The sequence below is a fragment of the Leopardus geoffroyi genome, chromosome D2 (assembly GCF_018350155.1).
Source record: "Leopardus geoffroyi isolate Oge1 chromosome D2, O.geoffroyi_Oge1_pat1.0, whole genome shotgun sequence".
Classification (NCBI taxonomy): domain Eukaryota; kingdom Metazoa; phylum Chordata; class Mammalia; order Carnivora; family Felidae; genus Leopardus; species Leopardus geoffroyi.
The window spans coordinates 36,424,093-36,438,048 of NC_059334.1; the positions used below are offsets into that span (position 1 = coordinate 36,424,093).

The 13,956-nt window shown below is 41.9% G+C and overlaps 1 protein-coding gene across 6 annotated transcripts in view; it reads left to right on the forward strand.

Annotated features, from left to right (window-relative positions):
- Nucleotides 1–13,956, forward strand: part of LRMDA (leucine rich melanocyte differentiation associated) — a 1,047,682-nt gene that overhangs the window by 247,769 nt on the left and 785,957 nt on the right. The gene's annotated exons all lie outside the window — the stretch shown is intronic.

Here is a 13,956-nt window from a genome sequence, read left to right on the forward strand (position 1 = left end):
ATATGTATATACACGTACACAGACCCACACGTGTACACAGAATCACACAAACATGCACATGCATACACGAACACATAGTTGCCTAGATAGACCTAAAAATATACATATTTACATAGCACGGTAATTTATTATTCAAACTAGCATACTTTGTAATGACTCCAAGAAAGTGGGTGCAGACTAGGACTCTCCCAGTCAACCTGGGATGCATAGTCACCCACTTATACAGTACGTTGTGTTCAAATATGACAAGAAGCTCTTAAGATTGGTTACTCTGTTACAGGGATTTTACACATTTATTCCATTACCATCGTGGTAGGGAGAAATTTAGTAAAGATTTCACATCCCTTAATGGAATTAGTCACTTTCTACTGAGGTGTTGAAGTTAATTCTGATGATCTCATCTATAGCATTGGCAGCATTATTAACAGATATGCCTCTGTTGGCTTTCTCTAGAAGCCCTTGTTGTTTGCATTTTTTATAGAGGTAATTTGCTTTTTATTAATATAAGTCATAGAGAAGTTTGGCAACTGGGTACTCCACAGACGTGCTGTTTCCTGTTCTTCGTTTACTTTTCTCTTGTCATCAAAATGTTGACAGCTGCATAACTCTTTTTAAAGCATTCATAACCTGACAGATATTACAGATATTTGTCATTTTACTTCCAGTAAGTGACAGCTGAAATTAGCTTTTCACAGTATTGGAGGATAGTGCGGGTGTAGTGAGTCCGGTCAAATTTGTATCACGGTTCTTTAATGTGTAAGTGATTGTGAGTCTTGTTAAGGATTGAGGACTGGAAAGATGTGGGTGGATGATCTGGTTATAACTGGTTTTGGGGTACACTGGAAATTATACCGGCAGGACTGTGATCTCTCACAAGGTTGATAAGTCTCAGTGATGAAAGAATCCTTGGGACCATGTCCTAAAATCATGTACCTGATGTTCAAGCCCTTTACAGTGCCTTAAACAGAATCTTCCTTTTCTGAGTGGAAGACTCCAGAACTGGAAGTTCCTTATCTGTTCACTATTAATCTTTTATGTCTCTAGAAGCTGCTTAATATTTGAAACCTTAGGGCTCAAACAAAATCCCCCAAATTGAGTCTCATTGGCCTTGTAGTTCTTTTTAAAAAATTTTTTTTTTCAACGTTTATTTATTTTTGGGACAGAGAGAGACAGAGCATGAACGGGGGAGGGGCAGAGAGAGAGGGAGACACAGAATCAGAAACAGGCTCCAGGCTCTGAGCCATCAGCCCAGAGCCTGACGCGGGGCTCGAACTCCCGGACCGGGAGATCGTGACCTGGCTGAAGTCGGACGCTCAACCGACTGCGCCACCCAGGCACCCCTGGCCTTGTAGTTCTAAATGGGGCTTGCAGTGAATTGAATATTTGTGTCTTCCCTAAATTCATTAGGGGAAACCTCAACCCCTAATGTGAATGGTATAAGGAGATGGAGCTTTAGGGAGATACTTTGGTCATGAAGGTGGTACCCTCAAGATGAGATTAGTGTTCTTACAGAAGGGATCCCAGAGAGCCCTGCTCCATGAGGAGATGAGAAGTAGGCAGTCTGCAACCCCAAAGAGGACTCTTACTATAACCTGACCGTGCTGATACCCTCATCTTGGGCTTTTAGCCTCCAGAACTGAGAAAAATGTTTGTCACTTAAGCTACCTGTTCATGGCAATTTGTAATAGCAGATGGCCTGGACTAAGCAAAGGTTCTTTTGTATCCAGAAACCAGTCACTGTGGCCTGCTGGGGGAATGGGTTTCTGTTCATAGGATTAAGCCAGTTGGGCTCCATTCTGGGACGGGAGAGTGGAGTCAGTTGCATACAAAAGAATAGAGAGAAAACTAGGAAAATGTTAGGAAAAGGGTAGGGGAGATGGACAGGAGAGAGGTAGCCAACAATTGTCCAGTGACTGTGACTCATTTATGATGTGTATTTTATGTGTACATTGTTGGATACATAGTCATTTATAAGTCCTGACAGTGAATGAAAGTCCCTTGAGGACAAGGGCCTTGCAATACTGTCGTTTTAGAAAAATTTCTATCTACTCCAGATCATCTCACACCCCCTACACGTCGTATATGCACAATAAGAACGATGTGTGTTTTTTTTTCTTTGCCTGATAATAATGTCCTCTAGATTGAAATATGCTGTAAAAGAAAATATTCAGTAATTCTACAAACTGCCATCAGGAGGGGGAAGCAGGTATAACATAAAGATAATAATAAAAGTTTAAAATAAATCACCAGAGTACATCTCTCCCTTATTCAGGTATAACTTAATTACATCATTGGATATGCTTTGCTATTGTGAATTAACCTGCTGGTGGGCATAGAGAAAACATTATATAAAGAGTACCTTCCTGTCTTTTTAGCCTGTTAAATGTGTTGTTAATGAAATTGGAAATTTCAGACCACTATAGATTTATCATAGGTGGTGCTGCATGAAGGGAAAGTTATATTAACCTTTTGTTGATTTGAAGTCATTTTATGTTATGCTCAGAAGCCCAATTAACATTATTGATTTGAATCCTACTCATCAAGATCAACTTATTTTGTGTTAATTTCCTTCAACGCAGAGAACACTGAAACCAAACACAGAGGAGTTGTGACAGAATGATTGATTTGACCATGAAAAGCATGTTTTGTACCATAATCTTATTTTAATGCTTCAGTAGTTAAGTTGTGCCAAATTGCTTTTGATGAGGCAGTTGTTTTATGGTTGGGATCCTGCTTAGACCTTGCATTGGTTGGCTTTTTGTACAATAGAGGTTCATAAGAAACCATCCCATTTATCTTCTTGCTCACACTGTGCAGGTTGACTGTGGTTTGGCTGATCTAGATTGGGTGGCTCTGTTCTAGGCACTGGGGTTGCTGCCTTGACTTCAGGCTATGTGCTGGATTCAGATCTGTTCCATGTGTGTTTGCTCTGGAGCCTGGGCTGACAGAGTAGAGGTTTTCTGAAGCCTGCTCTTCTCATGGTGCACCCGTGGAATGTGGGAGCCAAGCCAAGCCAAATTGCTGTGTGATGTGAGCACACCCAGAGCCTCTGCTGACATCACACTGCAAAATTTCATTGGCCTGAGCAAGTCTCATGGTCTAGACCAGTATCAGTGGGACAGAGAGGTAAATGTGTGCATGGTGGGAGAGAAAGATATTGACAATTTACTGGACTGTAATCCAAATTATCATGGCCTCTGGCCTTGTAACTCTTAGACCAATTATTTGTCATCATCATCATGGTATCAAACCAATTTCTTGACCTAAATTGGGAGACAAGTCTTCTGAGTTTGGCTTAGAATTCAACTTACCGAGAGACTGCTACTGTAGATCATGAAGTACTAGAGGACATTTTGTTTTCTGCTGGATCCCAATGGACTTAGCATGTAATAGACCCTCAGTATGTATTGTATGAATGAATGAATGAATGAATAATGAATGACAATCTTGTTTCTTTTGCCGAACAGTTAAATAAAACCGGGAATACGTGACAGAAGTTAAATAGAAGGAAAAGCTATTAGGAGTTAAAGCAACAACCTTAAGAGTGTGTGCGTGTGCATGTGATAAACTGAAATATATACACATACAATATATGTGCGCACATAAACAAGTGTGAAAATATAGATCCTATATCTTACATAGCATATATATACAAGTACTATTTAATTTGCCTGATAACCTTGTGAGGAAGAAAAGTAATGGTCAGAGAAGCTAGATTTTGCAAAGGTCAAACACTTGAGAAAGAGCGGAGGTGGGACTTGAATGTCTGCTGTTGAACGTCAGATGTTCCAGATTAGGGCGGCCTCTCAGAAATGGGTGGTGAATTTTTATTTTTCTTTCTCACAAGGACTTTACTTTTACCTTGAGCCTGACTGTTTGACTCAGCGCAGCATTAATCCCCCTGAGACTGGTCTGTTAAAAGTGGACACATGGAACGTAAGAAAAACTGGAGCAAATGTCTGGAGATAGAGGGCTGCTTTCCCTTTCCATTTGAAATTAATGCTCACTGTATAAAAAACATAAAGCATATCCATCCCCGGGGACTTGCTTGACATTTTAAAACTTTCATCTGGTTTAATTCACAATGCTCGAGGAGGGGATTTACAGAATCCTGAGCCTTGGTGGCTAGTTGGCCGCCATGCGCATTTCTTCTCTTGTCATTGCCGGGCTGAGCTTCCTGCAGGCCCAAAGAAATTATATAGCTTATTTAACTCCCTCTAAAAACAATAATGGGCCTATTCAGATTTTATCTGTAATTTTACTTTGTTGTTGAGCAGTATTAATAATGCTGTTGTAAACCAGGCCAGGGCAGCACTCACCACATTTTCTCGGCTTCAGTGGTAGCATACATAGCTGTTCGAGGAGCACAAAGGGAAACACGTAGATGGGCTCAGTGTAAGTTAGACATGCTTGCCTGGATGGGAGCCGTGTTAATATCACATCTTGCAGATTTGGCAAGAGCTTTAAGAGTCCTGTATTTCAAGCTGGTTTTTATAGAAACTTGCTGCAGAACTGGGCAGGATTAATCATGGCCGAGATAGATCACACTTAGTACAGTATTAAATTCCAGCAACGAAACGATGCAAAACCAGTTCATAACCTTATAAGAACATTGCATGCTATAGTAATCATAGAGAAATATTGTATATCCAAATTAATGGAGAATAAAATGTCATGCACTCTGTTTTTGGTGTCAGACGAGGTTTCTAGGTGGTGTTCATTTCCTCTCCTTAATCCTGCATGAAGGCTGGCTGAGGTGAGCCTTGTGTCTTTCTGCAGTTTATCATCATGGTGGCCTTGTGCATGTGGAAGAGGTCTGCCCTAGGTATCTTTGGCTGGGCAAAGACACCTGAGAAGATCTTCCTTTACGTTAGTTAGAAAGATTGCTCACATACCTACTACTTGCTAGACATAATGCTGAGGGTAAGGACTCCAAGGTGCCTGTGACCCAGTTCTTCTCCTCATGGAGCTGCCTCTGACTGGGCTCATAGCAAGCAGGGAGTTCATTGCAGTTCTGGAATGTGTCTCTTCCCCCACCTTTAATAGCTGTTAATAGATCTGATTTTTACCTGGGATAGATGTGCACATATTTAAAATTTTTTTTTATTAATTTTTTATGGTTATTTCCTGAGAGAGAGACAGAGTGCAGGCAGGGGAGGGGTACAGAGAGAGGGAGACACAGAATTCAAAGCAGGCTCCAGGCTCTGAGCTGTCAGTACAGAGCCTGACATGGAGTCTGAACTCATGAACGGCGAGATTATGACCTGAGCCAAAGTCAGACGTTTAACTGAGCCATCCAGGAGCCCCGACATACACATGTTTTTTAGGGGATCCTTGAAAGATCTTTAGAGATTAGTTCTTGTATTGCCTGTGCCCAAGGGTAAAAAGTTTTGCCACTTCTGTTCCAGTTTGGCCAAAATACTTTGTTGGGGGAAGATGCATTAAAATATTAACTAGACAGTAGTGTGAGGGATTACCAATGTCTCCACGCTCCCTACCAAATATACCAACCAGTGAGAGATGTTAAAACAGATTCACATGAGGGACTATGGAATCTCCTTGAGAATCTTTGAAGAAGAATAGAATTTGCAGACTGAATTAGGTCAAAGGATCTCTCTCAGACATAGAATTCTAGGCATGTGATAGGAGTTGTTATCTTTCACCTCTGTCCTCCTCTTTTTTTCCAGTAACTTCCATCAAAGTGAATTTTACCTCTGGGTCCATTTTGTAGGAGGCCCTGCCTTTAACTTTAGATTTTACTATAGAAAAGGGCTAATTGTAAGGAAGTTCTTAGCCCAAATTCCTAAGACTTAACAAAAGTGAGAAAAATCGTGGCTTGGGGTTTGCTGTAGACCTCAGAGTCAACCAAATGCCTACAAGGTAGCATTAGACTACAGAAGCTGATTGAAGGCCCTATTACAACCTATCAGCACTTCTTCAGTCTTGGCCAATTTTGCTTTCAACTTTGTTGAGACATTATAAATTCTTCATTTAATTAGAGCTAAAACATTTTTCAAAGACTTGAGAACTGCCATGTTGACATGCAAAGGGAAGAAGGTGACAAAGAGAAATTATTTGGGGGTTAATGCCCACCATGCCATGCCTTGAAAAGGATTCACGGCATATCAGTGTTTGAATCCAGTGGCCTCAGGCTTCCCAGCTCTGTGAGGATGCCGAAAGCAGCCTGGGGAGTCAGAGGAGATGCTATCTCTGATCCCACCAAAGACAACACATTTCCTGCTCTATCTCAAGTTGTTCCTCATTACCGTGCAAATGTGGTTGGGCATCTGTATTTGTTGACATGCCCTCTACTTATTTACATAATAAACTCCCACCAAACAGCAGCAATTATTTCTTTTTCCTTTTTCAGTTTTAAAATTGGATCTTTTCTCTTTCTGGTAGTTAAGTGAGTCACTTAAATTTAATTTTATAGTCTTTTTGAGTTCAGATAATACAGACACTGATTTTGCCATACATAAAGCTAGTGCAGTCATGCCCTGCTTCTGGGAATGTTACTATACACATAACGATACCAATAAATAGAAAGATGCTTTCAGGCTTTTTAGCTAGAGGCTTAAAATGTGCCTCACTATATTTAGAAGTGTTTTGAGAAAAGATATTTCTTCTCCTTGAGGATTTGAAAGTTGAGAGGGTCCTCCTGGCTTCTGAAGGACAGGTTTACTCCCCCAGGTACCTTTCAAATGATGGTAACATGGACAGTAGCATTTCAGGCCAGAGGTCACTATATGGCTAGGAGGATTTCAACCCATTTGCTCAAATACTTGGAAGGATACCTCCTTAGAGAAAGAGAGAGGGCCAAGGTGAGTTTTTTGGCCTGCCCCATCCATCTGGCCACCCATTATCAATTCATTCATCCATCTGTCTTGTAATGTGTGTGTTGAGAGCTTGTTGATTTCCACACACTGGGGAAGCAAGATAAATAAGACATGGCTTCTGACTTGGGATCTAGGGAACAAAGAGATATGTAAATAACTTCAGCATCCTGTGATAAAGGCTATGATTGAGGGATATACAGTATATAAGGGGATACATTGACTAGAGGAAGTCTGGATAGCTTTGCAGTAGAAGGGCAGTTTGATCTGACTCTGTTAAGAGAGAGCAGCCTATAGAAAACAAACAAAACTAACAACAGCAATCACAGTAACAAATACAACAACAGTTGTATTGTTAATAATAGTTAACATTTATTGGCTGCTTACTATGTGGCAGGTACTGAGCGCTTTACATGTATCATCTCATTTGATCCTTAGACCAAACACATGACGTATGGGGCCCATTACCATTTCAATTTTACCATTGAGGACTCTGAGGCATGGAGGGATGAAGAAGTTTAAGGTCTGGGTATAAAGGCATAGAGCTGGCATTTGAACCCGAGCCAGCTGGAGAGCAGGAATGCTGGACAGAAACATTCTCTACCCAAGGAATGGTGGGCAGGGTGGTATGAAACAGAAGGGCTTAGGGAGGAGGGAAGCCGAGCACAATGGAACAGGCTGGTGTGAGCACACACCTTGGGTGTCTGTGAGTGGAAAGGCAGAGGAGGTTGGGGGTGGTGCAGGATGTGGTAGGAGGCTTGCACACTGGAATGTTCCTGGTGTTACTCTCTTGCCTTCTGCCTGCTGTCTCTTTTAATTTTTTTAAATGTTTATTTTTGAGAGAGACAGAGGGGGAGGGAGGGAGAGAACTAGCCAGGGAAGGGCAGAGAGAGAGGGAGACACAGAATCTGAAGCAGGCTCTAGGCTCTGAGCTGTCAGTAGAGAGCCCGACGTGGGGCTTGAACCCATGAACCATGAAATCATGACCCGAGCCTAAGTCAGACGTTCAACCAACTGAGCCACCCAGGTGGCCCTGCCTGATCTTCTTTTTATCCTGTAGGTCTCACCTTAAATATGACACTTGCTCTGGAAGGTAATCCCTGAGCCCCCAAATGAAGGAAGAGCCCCTTATTATTTTTGTTTTTCTTTCATGGTGCTTGTTGATCTATAAAACTTACCTAAAAAGCAGCTCTCTCTCCAACCAGGCTGTAAGCACTGGAGAGAAGGGACTGTATCTGCTCTGTTCACCCTGCATTCTCATGTTTAGTGCCTGGCACACAGCAGGTGCTTAATAAGCATTTGTTGGCTGGTTAGCTGGTTAGTTCATAGACCCTTTATTTATTTTCCTTATTAATGGTTCCTCTGCCATTGTTTATTTTCATAGTATTATATCTCCACATCTTCTATAAACCAAGTGCCGCAAACCTTAAGCCATCGTCATTGGGAAGTATTCAAATAATTCCAAATATTTTACCTAAAGACGTATTTTCCCTCCAGAAGCTTTGACTCAACTTAACATGTTTGCAACATGAAATCACTTCTTTAGATTTCTTTCCAGCCATCCCATCAGATCATAACTCGTAACAACAAGACACAGTAAAAATAATAGTTGAGCAGTAGGCTCAGCGTAGCTGGAGAAACAAAGGGTTTGGAGACTTACTCAGATCCTACTTGATCTTGAGAGGTGGCCAGCAGATTCTTTTAGGCTGACATGCTTCTCCAGGTCATCCTCTCTCAGGTCCTTAGTGGGGAACAAGTGTGTGCATTTGCATGTGTGTGCATATGAATCAAAAAGTGTTCTATGAGCTGTTTGGCCCACACTTGATAGAAGAGTCAGCCTGTGCTCCTGGAGGATGTGAGGGCTCTCCCTCAGGCAGGAGTGCTGCACATTTTGGGGGTGCCTGGTGTTCAGGTTCTGTGGGGGAGTGTGTGGGCGGCAGAGCCGTGCGCTGTCATTCTGAACTGGTATGCTACTCAGGCCAGTGTTTTCGGCACACAGGCGGCTTTCCAAGATGAGGGGGTTCCCAGTCTCATTTTCATCAGAAGTGACTGGCGAGCTGCTCTTGGGAGAGAAGGCTTCTGTACTGGTTCTCACAAAGCCTTAGCCTGCCAGTTCTCTTGCTCATGTATCCGGCTGGCTCTGCGTGTGATATTTGTTGATAGAGCCATAGAATCTTCATATTCAATCCTTGGGTTGGGCTGATACAGAAGCTTTGAATTTTAAGCATTTTTTAATGTGCCTGACCTCAAAGAATATATTTCCCATTACAAACTGTGCGTAGGTAGATTTATATAACTGAATGAGAAGTGTCGCAAAACACTACTTACCCTTACTGTGTGCTGTATACTCTGATATGTTGTATTGTGTTAAAAAGGCTAGAAGCACTCTGGAATTCAATTCCACATCCAGCGGGTCTTTGAAAAACAGTGGCTAGATCTCCCAGCCTTCATTGAATCTAATGAGGAGATCTACTCTGATATCCTTTTATGGGTGAGGAAGAGATGTGTACGCATGATCCCAGTATCACATGACTAGTTAATGACAAATTGGGGCCTTAGCTCAGGTCTCCTGACTTTGGTCTAGTATCTTTACATAAATACCTATTACTCGAAGTATCTTTTGTTGTTGTTGTTGTTGTTGTTGTTGTGTGTGTGTGTGTGTGTGTGTGTTTGACTCTTCTGGTTAGGTACCAAGTGGCAAACTAATAGTGTATAGGATTTGACACCCTATACTTGTTCTACCCGGACTTGTTAACCCACACCCTGTCTCCCTTTGCAGAACCCTGTTCCCTCTTGGCCAGTTGACTCAGCCAGTTTAAAGCTGTATATGTTGTACTCCCAGAAGCAGCATGCATTGTTCCTGCCGCTTTGGGCCCATAGTCTAAAATGCACGTGGTTTTTGTCTTCAAATACTTACTGTCTAGTTGGACTGATATGGCAGGGCTTCATTTCATTAGCAGAAGCATAAATGTATAAATAGGGTATGAGAAATGTGCTTTGGAAAAGAGGGTCTAGTCTGAGATTTTGTCCCTGTGAAAAGGAATCTACTTCTGTAGCAAGGAAGCTTGGAGCTCTGATCACAAGAGAAGAGAGTGGTGCTGGAGATGCCCAACCTTAGTTATTTATTAAAAAAAAATTTTTTTTAACGTTTATTCATTTTTTGAGAGACAGTGTGAGTGGGGAGTGGCAGAGAGAGAGGGAGACAGAATCCGATGCAGGCTCCAGGCTCTGAGCTGACAGCACCAACAAGCTCTGAACCGACATGAGGCTCGAACTCATGGACCATGAGATCTTGACCTGAGCTGAAGTTGGATACTTAACCCACTGAGCCACCCAGGCACCCCACCCAACCTTAGTTTAAATTGACCAAGTCTATCATTCTGGTTATCGATGCCATGACCTTCGCCCTTATCCATGGGCTCCATTACCCCTTCTAAGACTGAAATCTGTCCCCTTGAGGCAGGACACCGTGTCTGCCAAGTGTGGATATGGCAACAGTATTTGGCAAGCTCACATTGAAAATATCCAGTCTAAAAATATGGGCACAATGGAACTAGATATTTAAAATCTGACCGATTTCACCAAACCTGGAAACTGCATTTTCTTTTCCTCACCCTCAGCTCACCCATGAGTACCCTAACTTGAGTTGTTTGAGGCCACTGTGAGTATTGCCAGCATGCCTGAATCCCTGAGTGAGGCGAGACAGGAGTGGTGGACAGGGAAAAGAGGCAGGTGAGTGTTGCTGGAATGTCATTGTGCCTGTATAGTCATTACAACTTTGTTTCCATAATGCTGAGCACAGCAATTGAGGAATTCAACTCCAATGCATTATTTTATGGCTTGGGATCATCTGCTTTGATTCTGGCACTTGGGCTACTACCGTTACCTGTATATTTGAACTTGTGGGAGTGGGCACCCTGTGTTGCATTCACCCTGCTCTGTTGAGGGAGCCCTGAGCTACTTCCTCCTTTGAAAGGCAATAGGCAGCTGTTGTGGTTTTTGCCCATCATTCCTACTGTTGGCTGAGTGGTGCGGAGGGACCCCTTTCTGTAATATAGTGCTTTGGCTGGTGTAATTCTGATTTAGAAAAACAGCTTCACTTGGAGAGAAACATTAATTAGATGCAAAGAGGGAGTTATTTCCTCCTTCGGGTGGGGGAGAGTGGGGAGTGAGGGAGAGAAAAAAGTACCACAAATAAATTATCTCCTATTTGTGCAATGTTTTATGCTTGTCAGCTGTCTGTTGCCAGAGAACCACAATGTAGCTAAATACTTGTGACACCTTGCCCAATCAAGGTATAGCAAAAGGATGTTATGGGAACCTCTTTGTGACAACCTGTGCTAGTTTACATTAGCTTAACCAATCGCTTTTTCCTGTGTGCTTGGAGAAATTTGTTAAATTAATTCAGTTGCAATTAGCAGATTTATGGGAAAGTACCCTGTTATCCTTTAATTGGAGAGCATAAAACTACAAACTGAATCCGCTAGTTCTATTTGTGTAATAGGCAATCTATCTACGACAAGATTTGATCGATGGAGTCGTATGATGCCCTTGCCTTGTTTTATATTGGCTGTCAGCGCTTAACTGGGACTGAAGTATCTGGGTAACAAAAATTGATATAATGACTTAATGCGCCTTATTCTCTTTGAGCTACATCAGTTTAGAGCACTTCTGAGAGAAAAATGTCTGGAAAATATCAGGGAGTCATTTATCAACCTGTTTTCATTAGCATACTGCCTAGCTCTGGCAAGGATTTGAATAAAAAAAAGCAGGATGGTACAATTTATTTCAGGCCCCATATTTCTTGGATGAAAGGAGACTTCTAATAAAAGGAAAATAGAGAAAGATGCTTTTTCTAGCTGGTTTTCCCCTAACTAAAACCCTACCCCAAAAGCTTTTTTGTTTGTTTGCATTTTTGCTGTTAGTAATATTCCGGAGAACATATCCCTGGGAAGGTAATTAGAAAAATAATGCAAAGTGCATGGTGGTTATGATCTATAGAGAAAAAAAAATGTTTAACCAAAAAAAAAAAATTAGCCAGAAATACCCAGGTGTGTCATGAGTATGTGTTTGTCTGTCTCTCTTTGCCTCTGTTGTGTATGTTTGTATATTTATAATACACCGTTAAAGAGTGAACATGGAGAGAAGTTCTCTACATAAGTGGGTGTTTTGTAGCATTAAAGGATTTCAGAAAGTTAAGATACAGCATTTTTAGTTTTCTGGAGTTGGAGCTGAGGGGAAATAGAAACAGATCAAAATGTTTGTATAGTGGGCAAAATGCATTTGGTATTATGGAGTCATTTGTCCTACCCACCGTAGGATGGGAACCACAAGAGGTAATAATAACTGAGAGGCAGTTGTACGGGAGTGAGTCCTTTTTTGCATGAAATTTTTATGCATCAGTCAGCCTGCATAGAGTGTGCCTAATGTATAAAATAAATTGGTGCATAAATCAGATTAAGAGCAGCATGTTGCCAACTTTCGCATTTGCACACAGGAATTCAATATGGATATGGAGGAATTCCCATTTTTTTAATCCCTAATAGGGTACAGGGAATCTCTCAAGTAGACATTGCACACAGGGACATTTTATTCACTTATCTCCCCCACTTCTCACCCCAAATAACAACTGAAGCAGTGTCGCCAATGGTAAGAGGAGCAGTGCGGGAGGTTTGCAGATGCCAGCTGTTATATGGAGGGTAGTGACACAATATTTTAAGATAATATTGCAGCCCTGTCTATAGCTCCTAATTATGGCAAGGAATTGGTGTGCCAATCGATAGTGATTTATGGTGGGGATAAGCTAGTACACACTGCTCACATTGATCTGCATGTAAATTCCTTGACATAATAAGAAGTTATTACCAATGACAGTCACTGTCTGACTGCTAATTCAGTGGCACATCCTCCCATCAGTGAGAACCACAGCATCTGCATACCGTGTGAGTTTGCCCACTGTTTGCTTCTTATTAGGCCTGTGTATTTGGTGCTCGATGGGTGGCTATTGAGTAGATGAGACTCGAGGTCATGCTGACAGTGTCTCTGTGAAACAGCAGTTCTTTGATTAACCAACAAGACAGGAGGTGTGACTTATTTTAAAGGAAGAAATACCTATAAGAGTTTGACTCTGGGTTAAAAAAAAATCCTAGTTTTCTTGGGGCGCCTGGGTGGCGCAGTCGGTTAAGCCTCGGACTTCAGCCAGGTCACGATCTCGCGGTCCGTGAGTTCGAGCCCCGCGTCGGGCTCTGGGCTGATGGCTCAGAGCCTGGAGCCTGTTTCCGATTCTGTGTCTCCCTCTCTCTCTGCCCCTCCCCCGTTCATGCTCTGTCTCTCTCTGTCCCAAAAATAAATAAAATAAACGTTGAAAAAAAAAATCCTAGTTTTCTTAAGTATTGTATCTATTAATGTTCTTCACACTATTGCCCCCAAAGTCTCAGATAGCAAATTATCAATCGATCACAATACAATTGCTTTTGCTTTACCCTTTTCCTCTTATTATGCTTTTTGAAAGTCAGATTTTTTAACCATATAGCTTTTTTGCTTCTTAAATCTCCTATGCATTTATAGGCTCCTGCATTTCTGCTGCCCCAGAGCTTTAAACATTTCTTTTAATGTTTATTTATTTCTGAGAGAGAGAGGGGGAGAGAGAGAGAGCGAGCGAGCTAGTGTGAGTGGGGAAGGGACAGAGAGAGAGGGAGACACAGAATCCGAAGCAGGCTCCAGGCTCTGAGCTGTCAGCACAGAGCCTGATGCAGGGCTTGAACTCATGAACCCGTGAGATGATGACCTGAGCTGAAGTGGGATACTTAACTGACTGAGCCACCCAGGTGCCCCCCTGCCCCAGAACTTTTTGTTGTTGTTGTTGTTAATCTTTAAGCTTGCATGTCTGTTTTTTGTTTTCCCCTTTCTCTTTCAACAAAGTCTCATCAACTAATTCTTTATAGCTGTACCCCTCTCTTCACTAGTCATGAACTGAAGTCTTTTATAATTCACATTCAGAGCCCCATGGAAGATAGCTCCTTTTCATTTGATTGCTGTGAGCAAAATCTATCTGCCCTAGCCTGTGATAGCACATTACCTATAACAAGCCATTTTTGTTTTTAAATATTGTGTCACATGCCTC